Source organism: Vanessa cardui, chromosome 16 (genome assembly GCF_905220365.1).
Source record: "Vanessa cardui chromosome 16, ilVanCard2.1, whole genome shotgun sequence".
NCBI classification, from domain to species: domain Eukaryota; kingdom Metazoa; phylum Arthropoda; class Insecta; order Lepidoptera; family Nymphalidae; genus Vanessa; species Vanessa cardui.
In genome coordinates this window covers 13,558,235-13,569,797 of record NC_061138.1, presented here as the reverse complement: position 1 = coordinate 13,569,797, position 11,563 = coordinate 13,558,235, and the positions used below count along the sequence as shown (strand labels likewise).

At 35.5% G+C, this 11,563-nt stretch overlaps 1 non-coding gene across 1 annotated transcript; it reads right to left on the bottom strand.

Moving 5' to 3' along the window:
* Nucleotides 1-9,743: 9,743 nt before the first annotated feature.
* Nucleotides 9,744-9,816, bottom strand: Trnav-uac. Its single transcript has one exon. It is a non-coding gene; the product is annotated as a tRNA-Val (tRNA).
* Nucleotides 9,817-11,563: the final 1,747 nt, after the last annotated feature.

Sequence of the window (11,563 nt, the reverse complement as noted above, 5' to 3'; positions counted from 1 at the left end):
TTAAGTATTAATACTCAGTCAATTTTTAGCAAATCCGCCTGTGCCTAGACCAACAAATTCCATTTCGGTCTACGTTTATTTGTTGCTTCAAACAACGGCTGACACATATTTGTTAGGTATTTATAAAACGTTTGGCATAAATTTGAAAACGATTTTAAATTGCTGCTGCCTATATAGCGGACCTCTCTTAAATAAACATTAGTTTTGAGCGCATCACCAAATTGCAAATGCGTTACCAAAACGTGTGCATAATTAAAATATTGGATATTTTCATATTTTAGAAGAAGTACAATCACTGTGTAATAGTTCACACTAAACATGTAAAATATTGAGAACGAGAAGGAAAATAAGAATTAATATTAATTTTGAAAAAAAAAATAAAACAAGCAGTTTAATCCAACATTTTACATATATAAATATTTTACTGTATCTTAGATATACTATAGAATTGATGTTTTTTAATCGGTTATAACCTCGTCGATAAATACGTCCAGCTCGGATTGGTAACGGAAGCAAATGTATTTGAAACCGTAAGTACAATACAAACTGAGGGTATTGTTGGAGGAAATAAAGGAATGCATACAATATTTCCATTGTGCCAAATGAAGAGCGGAGCGCTGCAACTCAATACTTAGTGTAAGCGAAGCCGAATGTCGAACGCGACCGGGGTTAGGTCTGCAACGAAGATCGTTTTACTACTAAATATATGATATCAAACAAAAAAAGGTACTCCGGACAACAATTAATTCGATGCTTTTTTTTCTTTTTTTATAATTTATGTTTTTTTTTCTTTTTTTGTATTTATATATTATGTAACAAATAAGTGCAATTAAAGTGTCTTAATTAATAGAGCAATGTCGCTTTGTTGGCGGGCGTTAATAACTGCACCACAGTTTTATACTATCGCAGTTATTATCGTTCACACCTTGTTTTTGTTCAATATAATGCTTAAATAAATAAATTATTATTGTCATATTATTATTATCATAAAAAAATCTATAACAAGTAATTTTAAGGGAAAAATTCAAATATAATAAATAAATTTACAAATACTTCATGATAAGGGAATATAAAACAGCATAAGTAAGTCAAGCTAGCTTTATAAAAATATGAATTTTATTTTATAATTTTGTGTACTCTCCTATTGTTTCATTTTCAGCGACAGTTAAAAGTGTTTATGAGATTTTGTTTATTACTAATAACATTTTTATACTTTTAACAAATAATAGAAATATAACGACATAATTTGACAGAAAATATAATAATGTGTTATTATTACAATTTTTTATACATAATCACTTATTCATTCAAGATTCTTTGGATATGTTTCAACTTTCCATTTTGGTAACTAATTTGAAGCAATGAATACCTAACCCAAATGAGACAGACTTTTTATTAGACTATTTTAAATAAAGAGTATATATTTTTAAATATTGAAAAAGAGGTACTACTGAGTTTCTTGCCGGTTCTTTTGAAGTGGTAGCTTCATTTAATTGTAAAATGTCGATTCAAAAGTGCTTGTAAAAGCCTACTTGAATAAAGTTTACTTAGATTTGATAGCAAAACAACAATTTGAATATTTATTTCTCATACATGTAAAATTAGTCACTATCAGTTTATGTCCAGAAGAGACCACTTATCTAGTGACCTATTATGCCTTAATTTATCTCATGTAAGTCAGATATGGTCCGCGAGCGGCTCCCGGCGCGCTGGGCATTGTGCCCGCGGCACGGTCCACCGGTACACCTGATTACCCGCCCATTGTACACGTCACCGAAACACACAATGACCGTTCCAACTTTAAATTAGCTGCTCTAAATTTTATGACGGCTGAAAATAGGGTTTCTTTCATTATAAAAGCAAATGGTATAGCTCTCTGTATACGTTTATTTGTACATGAATGTGGAGTAGAAACGTTCTGCTTACTTCTTTTGATGACATGGGATTCTTGCATGAGTATTACGCAGTATATATTAAATATCCATCATACATAATTGTTAGGTATTTATAAAATGTTTGACACCAACTCACAATCGGCTTAAAGTTGCTGCTATGCTCGTTTTATGTATCAAGATCTAAAAGTATATAATGTAAGCATAAATAATATAAGTATAAATTTACACAACAATCCATAAATCTGGTGAGCCACTTGATGATAAATATATTTAATTAGCACCTCGAAATCAAACATAAGGTCGATTTTTGTCGGTCCCGCTTATTTGCTATTTATGTATATCCGTAATTAGGCTGCCACAATTAGGAAAATCCAAACCCAAGCATATATATTCGTCTAGTAGTTAAAGAGAAATTAATAATGGACAATTTAACAGATCGATACTAGAGAATTCTTCGTAAGTTCACTACACAGTCTTCTTTGCTTGAATTAATGTACGAAACCATAAAAATACTGAAGTAACGAGGAGAGTATTATGTAAATGGAAACATTCGAGGTCAAGTTTAATGAATAGTCAATGCAGCGCAGGGCGGAGGTGCAAGAGATACCGCGCCCTGACACGATGACCTTGATACTGCAATCTGTGCCTTCAGCGCGGCGCGAGTGATTAGTATCTCGTGAGCGCTCTTAATTATCTTAATGACTGAACTACAATTATTACCTCAAAATGAAGACACTTGTTTTTTTTTGTAAAATTACAGACAAAAGATAATTAAATTAGTTCAATTAGATATAAAGACAAATATTTTTTTTTAAATGGTACTAGAAAATATTGATCATTTCTTGCACCGCCAGTGGATCACAAACCATAGGAAGTAATATATTGTATCCGTTGTTCCGTTGACATACGCAACCTTCGAATCCAACAAAAAAATGTTTTTTGCTATTTGACAAAAAATAAAAGTAAAGTAGGATGAATCGAGTAAAATTTTCGTAAAACTTCAATTCTAGCCAAACTTAGTCTCGAACGTAATGTGATCTGTGATCTGAAGTACCTTATACTTCGGATCTCAGGGCCGTAAAGACACATAAGGCGGCACTAAACGCGAGCCGATATTAACTCTCACTTCGAAGGCGTTCGCGGCGTCGGTACACGTGACCATGAGCATATAACTCGGGATTTATTCATCATCATCCTTCTGCCCTTTTCCCAATTTTATTTGGGGTCGGCGCAGCACGTCTTCTCCTTCCATACTTCTCTGTCAGACGTCATCTCACAAGTAACATTCTTTCTAACCATATCGTCTTTCACACAATCAATCCATCGTTTTCTTGCTCTTAATATACCTCTATATCCATCCACATCCATGCTCAAGGCCTTATTATTATTATTATTACTTAGCAACATGGACAATGGAAACCATTAATGATTAAAGCGTTAAATATTTTCACTAGTAATCTCAGTACTGATACTAAATTCCAAATATCTACTTTGTACGTAAAAAGGAGAACATAACGCTAAAAGACATAACAAGCTTCCATTAACATCAACTACTAGACAAGGGAAGTGTAAGGTGAAAAATTTGTTGGTGAAACAGAAACATGATTTTTTAGCCCCAAACCGCGCATGTATGCGCTCGCCGCCCGGGACAGCGCCATGAACGCCGCCACAATGGAGCGACTGTCGCGTCACGCGATGTTTCCGCTCGTTACGGCTTCTCGGACGCAAACACCGAGATAAATCTTCTTTATTGCGAACTCAGCCCCACTCGCTACCAAAATATGGCGGTATTGCGCGCCCTCGCTGACGAGAGACTGAGGAAAATGTTTATAAACTTCCAAATATTGATGTCCATTGTGAAGTACAAGTGTAAATTACGGTCTGGAAAAATAATATTTTGCATAGATCCGTGTGTTTTTGGTTTGTACGACGTTCGTTTTATGATTTTTGGCATTCGGAAAAACGTGAATTTTACCTATGCAGTAAGATTTGAGAGAGAGAAGAAGAGAAAAAATTGGTATTTCTGGTAGTTGTTAACAGCGATGAATGATTTTAATATGTCAATTCTAAGCCGAGTATGTACGGGTTGGTTACATGTCTCCTTAAACTAAATTCATACATAAGTCATAAATTGATTTCAATAAAATATATGGTGAAAATTAACAAATCTGTGGAGTTGCTGTTGATATATTTTTATAATATTTGCCAAATATTTCGGTAGCTAAACGAATGCAAAGTGACTTCTAACGCCCACGGACCACTGCAACCCCAGATAGGTTAGCATTCAAATATTTCAAAATAGAATAAAATTGATCCTGCAAAAACTAGATTCAATACTGTCTGTGATATCCCACCTAACTAAGTATATTTAGCTCCCAACTAACGATATCCTACACAATAACGTAACATTAGTACGTTTACTTGTGCAAAAATACACTAGTTGAGTAACTTTCCACATTCTTCAGTGTATTGGAAATCTGCGAAACTTCATATATTTGCTCTAACGCTCGACTTACGTTGGCTTACACGATGTTTTTTAGCGGAGCTAGTATCGTTCGTGAAATTGGTTTGAATTCGTACATAACTACACGTAGCTCTCGGCGAGTTACGAGTACATTTTGACGACTGCCAAACTACCCGTTTGGCATCGGCCACCGCGCCGCGGCCGCATGCACCGTGAAATTAATCTCTGCGAGTATCTGTGTATCAGGGGCGAATCAAAACTGTGGGATTATTTATGAAAACATCCTGCAAATTAGGTATATGTTCCAATACTTTTTTCGATTGCAATGATTATTGTTAATGTCTGACAGATTGCTATTTATCACAACTAATATTATAATTGCGAAAGTAATCTGTCTGTTACATCTTCACGCTTAAACCACTAAATCGTCATCACCGTCATCAACAGCCTGTAAAATTTCCCACTGCTGGGCTAAGGCCTCCTCTCCCTTTGAGGAGAAGGTTTTGGAACATACTCCACCATGCTCTTCCAATGAGGGTTGGTGGAATACATATGTGACAGAATATCTATAAAAAATTACATACATCCAGGTTTCCTCGCGATGTTTTCCTTTACCGCGAAGCATGAGACGAATAATAAACACAAATTAAGGACATGAATATTCAGCTTGGGGTATTGAACCTGCCGTCTCGGCTTATGACCGCTAAATCGACTAAGATGAAATTTGACTGCCTTTTTTTGTAAGATAGGGGGTAGCTTGTATTTAGGATTAAGTTTTATAAATTCTATTCGGATAAAGAAATGCAGTTTAATAACTTTTAAAAAGACTAGTATCAACAAATAGTAGTAGTAGTCCCAACATTTTGGTACTACGATAATTTATTGTAAACTTCCACAACGCCCCAGAGGGCTCTTTGATCTGGCATCAAGTAATCGTATCATCCGAATTAGAGGTTTTACATACGTGCATAGTTAAATGTTAATTCAGTCACTCGTCCGAGGATTTACGCCCTGCGCACATCAACCCAGCCTGGTGATAATAAGCAAAACATTCTTAAGAAACTGGAAACACATCATGGCCCTCAGTGTTGAAAATGTTGAAATCATAACTATTTATTGTCACTTGCTGTTGATAGTTTTCCATTGCTTATGAAGGTGTACTAATATCACGTATTCCCAACCCGAACCCCTTCACGGAGGCTGTATAAGCGAATAATCAGATACAATCCGAGCTGTATTGTTTGCAGAATAATGCAACAAACACCTTCGGCTGAGTGAACAGAGCTACGTATAATGTGTTCTGAGAACAATGTCGACATTACCCTCAATCACGGGGCTTAGTGCGCCTCGCGTCGAACAATGACTTATTACATGGGATTCGTATTCCTGCGTACCGCATTATCTGTGTACGCATTATAACCTAATTGATGTAAACCGCAGTCTCTAACACATTTTTATTTAAAAAAACCGGCAAATCAAAATATTTGGTGATCGCCACCTATACATATTGGTACTTCTTACATAGTCATTGCTTGTCGTAACACTGGCTCACTAAACCTTAAAAACATATAACAATACTGAAAATAGCCATAAGACTGCCGAATATTAGATGAGTGGGTGCTACATACCCATATGAGCTTTTAAAAAGCCCTACCGCCAAGCAAAAAATAAACAAACCATAAAATGCAGCACAAATGTACGACACAAAGAACAAAAAGCATGTATTTATGGATCGGAGATAGCAGGAGCAGATACAGCGTGCTAGCACGCGTGTGTTTGCCGACGAAGACCAACGAAGCCGCCAATAGTTCGTGCGGGAACATTCGTATTACGTATCACAGTGATTCAGTTTCAGTGCATGAAACGACTGACTGTGTGCAGTACATCGCTAATGTGGAGCATGACCGACCACTGAAATATTCGTTTTAACGCAGTCCATGATGACACATTCGTTTGGGAACTAATAAAGCTTGTACAAAACGTGTAAGCTAAATTTTAATGATTATTGGTCTACGCAATGTTTTTATTATTTAATAAAAATAATAATTAAACTGTACTTGATTAATTTTGGCTATAATATAATAGTAGAAAATAAAATAGTTTCTTGCCGGTTTTTCTGCAACATAGCGATTCAAAAACCCCAAAACCGATCTCAAACCAAAATGTTTTGATATTATACGATCTTCTAATTTTGACGATCGTTTCGTACCACTTTGTTAATTAAAACTCCTTTTAAACTTTTGTTGTTTAAAAAGTTGTCAATCCGCCAACAGAAATTCATAAACACGAACCAATTATTGCCATCTGTGGCGTGTAAAGCCTGACTTTTGCGTATCGTCGGAGCATATTCTGGTTTGAGCATATTCGCCTAATTTTACAATAGAAATGACCTTGTTTCAGATCGGAGATTTGACTTGTCCGGTCGAAACAAATATTTGTTTAGGCCATGCGGTGTTTCTCGGAGTCTGATTGTGTCGTTTGTTCCTCGACACAGGGCGAGCCCCAAGTTTGAAGAGGACGCTGAATGTAAATGAAGTAATACGCAATAACTTTAGCTTTACGTATTATAAGTTAATCAAAGTAATTATATTATGAAGAGGTTAGTTTAGGATATAAAATGTCATTGTTGGGTTTTAACTGTAAGTATCAATAAAAAAGTCAAATAATGTGCTACTTTTGCCGGTTCTTCTCTATTTAGGATAACGACCTCGGTGGTCGAGCAGTGTACTATGGTTTTCATGGGTACGCCACTCTAAGGTCCTGGGTTCGATTCCCGATTGAGTTGGTGTAGTAAAAGTTCCATTACATAGGTGCTTTAGCTACTCACATCGGGATCAGTGTAATGAATATAATTTTGTCCAATAATGTATGTCATTTAGTCCAGGATATTTTATTCACTCAGCCTGTGTTAACTTTGACTTGTGATATTGGTAGACTATAAGATAAACAGCCCAACTGTTGCTGATAGATCTCCATCATACATACACATTGTAAAATCATCAGTGCATCACCAATGATTCAGCATAGTTGGAAGCTGAGATGTTATGTGCCTCGTGCTTGTAATTACATGGATCACTAGCAACAAATAATAGGCACTCCTGTTTGGTGACAGACTGTCCAATTAATTGGTGGTGACCTGGTAGGGCAGGAGTGTGCCTAGCGTTATCAAGATTTAAATAAATTACATATTCATTTTAAACATTTTATATAAATCAAAATATTAAATTAAAATCTATGCAATTTGAACTAAATTTTTATCGAATACAGCGAAAAGTAAATATGTATGTGAATATCATTGGTAAAAATATTGATTACCTACCTATACCTAATACCTATAAGAACACTGCTCACCCTTATAATGGGCAGGAACTACTTTAAAAAAATCTTCAATTCAAGATTCCAAACTTGTAAGCCAGTAAGTGCATACTTAAAATAATTTTGTTTTTAATTTTCAGAGTACGCTGTCCGCTGGTCTGGACTAACTAATGTGGACGGTAAGTGCTGGTGACCTCAACTAAAGCGCCGTCATATCTCACCCCCTATTCCTTATTCTCGCGGGAGTTCTTAAAAGGTTTCGCTACTTAGAAACTTAGTTCTATAATTTACCTTGCATAATTTGTATGGGGCACTTTTACTAAATTATGCTTGGTATGTTCATGTAGTCAGGGGGAAACTGTAACATACTGATAGTGAATGTTTATGTTTTAACGTTATGATAATTTTGTTAATTATTATGTGCTTTACTTAAAGTCTTGTGAACGAACACGATTATATTTTAAAGGCAATCGAGCCTGAAACCTTGGATCACCAACGAGATAATTAGTCTCTCATGCTAGACACAGTTAAATTTATAAGAAATATAGAATACTTTATCTAGTAGAGTTTAACTAGCACTCTTAAATTTTCAAAGATTAAATTAAATTATAAGTAAGCCTGTTCATAATGATGAATCAATGCAGAATAGGCCACAAAATATGCATTTTACGGTTGAATTATATAAATTTAAGTAAATAAACAAACGAACTGTTCCGAAACCGATTTGAAAAAGTTAAATCAAGTGATAAAACTGTAGCCTCTGTAATGAATCACCGATGAAGCAGAACAGTGGCACTCATTTAACGAGTTGATGTTAAATGTGTAAAGTTTGCAATTAATCGATCGGAGACGTCCGCGGAGAACGGGAGAACCCGAAAGTTCGTGTAATGGCAGGAGGATCAATCAACCGCGCGATCACTTCGCGAACTACTTTGCTTAACTTGACTTAATCGTCTGTGTGTACATAATTAGACGCTTAAGACCAGCTCACTGAAGTTAATATAGGACACCTTTGGCATTTGAATCGGGTTCGATAAACCAAAAAGTAATTATTTTATACAAGAAGGTATAAGCATATTAAACCTTATTTTGATTCGACATTACACGAGATAATTATCAAGACTGAAGGTACCACCGGTTCCGAATGTAGATTCTACTCTTCTACTGCGGCAAACTGGCTGACACACTCAAATATGGTTAATGAACTTGATTATATCAAATATACTTGGTCGTAAGGCTTTCTACAAGCCCGTCTGGGTAGGTATCATCCGCTCATCTTATACTCTTACGCCTAACAGAAATACTTAGTATTGTTTTGTTCTGGTTAGAAGGGGAAAGAGCAAGTATAACTACAGGCACAATGAAGGCTAGAACATCTTCGTTCCAATGAAAGGCGCTGCGTTGGCTTTTTATGGAAAGGGATTCATATTACAGCAACTATCTATACTAATATAATAAATGTGAAAGTAACTCTGTCTGTCTGTCACTGTTAAACTGCCAAATCACTGAAACGAACTGGACAAAATTTGTTGTGAAGCAAACTAACTCCAAGGAAAGACAGAGGCTATTGTTTTACCTGACACATGACAACCAATTCTAAAACGCGAGCTAAGCCACGGGAAACAACTAGCTTTATGCAAAACATTATTTAAAGTATAATTATTGTTCGACACATCAAAAAATTCACTAAAATACAGTTTTTTATGACACATTTATCAGTGCTAGTCATTTAACAGACAATAAAAATAGCTCTCGGTCCGATTACGTTCCGTTATCTGGTCGGTGTGTGATAGTTATAATGGCTAATGTCACTTAGGTGGGAAGCAGGTGCCCCGTCCGCCACTCGACCGAACTTATAACGAAGTTTCAAATCTTAAATCTCTTTTTAACGCGACATGCATACCTCAGCACCAACTAAAAATTTTGAATTCGATTTCAAATTTCATATAATGTATTCTTATATAATGATTATTGTTTTTGTGAGTCAATCATGTATGATATATGTATGTTTTATTTCATGTTCTGCGAAGGGGAGAATAATAAAAATAATATTTAGTTTATAAAAACTATGATTCCGGCCAGGATCGAACTGGCGGCCTTCTGCGTGTAAAGCAGATGTGATAACCACTACACCACGGAACCGATGGTCAAACGTTCTAATTTTGCGTTCTTCTACATAATTATATACCCATAAAACATGAGACAATATAATACGCAATAAATAATGAAATGTTCAATTGAATAGATTCGATATCACTTTATGTAAGAAGGTAAAAACTCTGAAAACATTAAAATATCATGTATCATAAAAAAGAAGACACGCGGCAAACCCATTTCAAAACAGTTAGGATACTAAAGATCTGGTAATAATTTATATCTCAAGAAACTTCCTCGAATTTGGATTTTAGATTAGCGAAATCTTTATCCGCCTTTTCCAACTCTTAACCTGGTGGCACTGGGCAGACCCCTCTTGGTGAGAGTCACTTAATAAGTAAAAGGCACGGATTTTTGAAGAGCCCGCGCCTCAAGGTTAACTGACCACTTTAGATCGGGTGAGTCACATAAAACACCTAACAAAGATAAATCACAAAATAATAATTTTGAAATAAAATTTCACTATTAGCACAATGAGTACAACTATAATAGCCTAATATGAATCGAAATTGAAATACAAGTAATAAAATGGTGCATTTACGTTATTCTTGAAAGAAGCATTGATTTGAGCACGACAATACCATTGACGTGGCATGGTGATTATTTGCATAACATTGATTGCCAAATGGTCAAAGGGTCCACCTGATGATAAGTGGTCACCACTTCCCACTGAAATCGGCACTGTAAGCAAAATAAGCAGTCCTTAAATCGCTAACACCTATTAACCTTGGTCACTAAAATGTTCCTCTTATTTGTAGTTACACTATCATCTTTTTAGCGAAACACAAAATAGGTATTATTGTTGCTAATCAGAACACAATAGATGATATACATACCCAGATACATACAAAGCCACTACCTACCACCAAGTACATAAGTAGGCGATTTTAGCAAATTACATTAAATCATCAAATAAATTAATCAATTTCAATTATGGAATGAGCTGCTGTGGTTATAACCGGATTAATAAATTGGCGGCCAAACTTTGCTGATAATCTCGAAATAAATGAAATTGTTTCGATATCGACGGCCATATTATGAACTCTAACAATCCGACACGAGACCGAAATTCCACACCGATGCGATACAGTGTGATAATTATGGCCAGATATATTGAGCCGGTATTTAGAGCTGATAGCTTGGCAACGCGTCGACATCACATACCCCCCATCGCCCGCTGCGGTGCAAGTTGACTTGCGAAGTTTCCAAGTTAGGATAGCGAGTGAAACGTGTTCACGACAAGTATCTCATTATTACATAAATATTGAACATTTTTGAAGATATTAAGTGTAGTTAATAATTTGCAAGATTTTTTAAATATTTCGACTGAAACGATAACTCTTAATTCACTACTAGCTTTGCCCGTGACCTTGTACGCGTTGAGCCTAAGTTAGTCTTTATTATATCAGTTATCTGCCAATGAAAATCCTCAGTCAAAATCGGTCCAGACGTTCTATAGATTAGGCGGGACAAATAGACGGACAGACAGAAAAAAAATGTAAAAAGAATATTTTGGTATATATACCGTGTACACCCTTATGCATTACAAACAAACACTCCAATTTTATTACATGTATAGATTGATGTAAAACATAAAACATTCAATAATCATTTCTTCTTGAAAAGGTTTTTCTAAACTAATGGTATACATGCGATAATATTATTTACTCATTATCCATTTTTCCATACACAGAACGAAGACCATACTGAACTGCCAGATATGCTAAAATTGCCG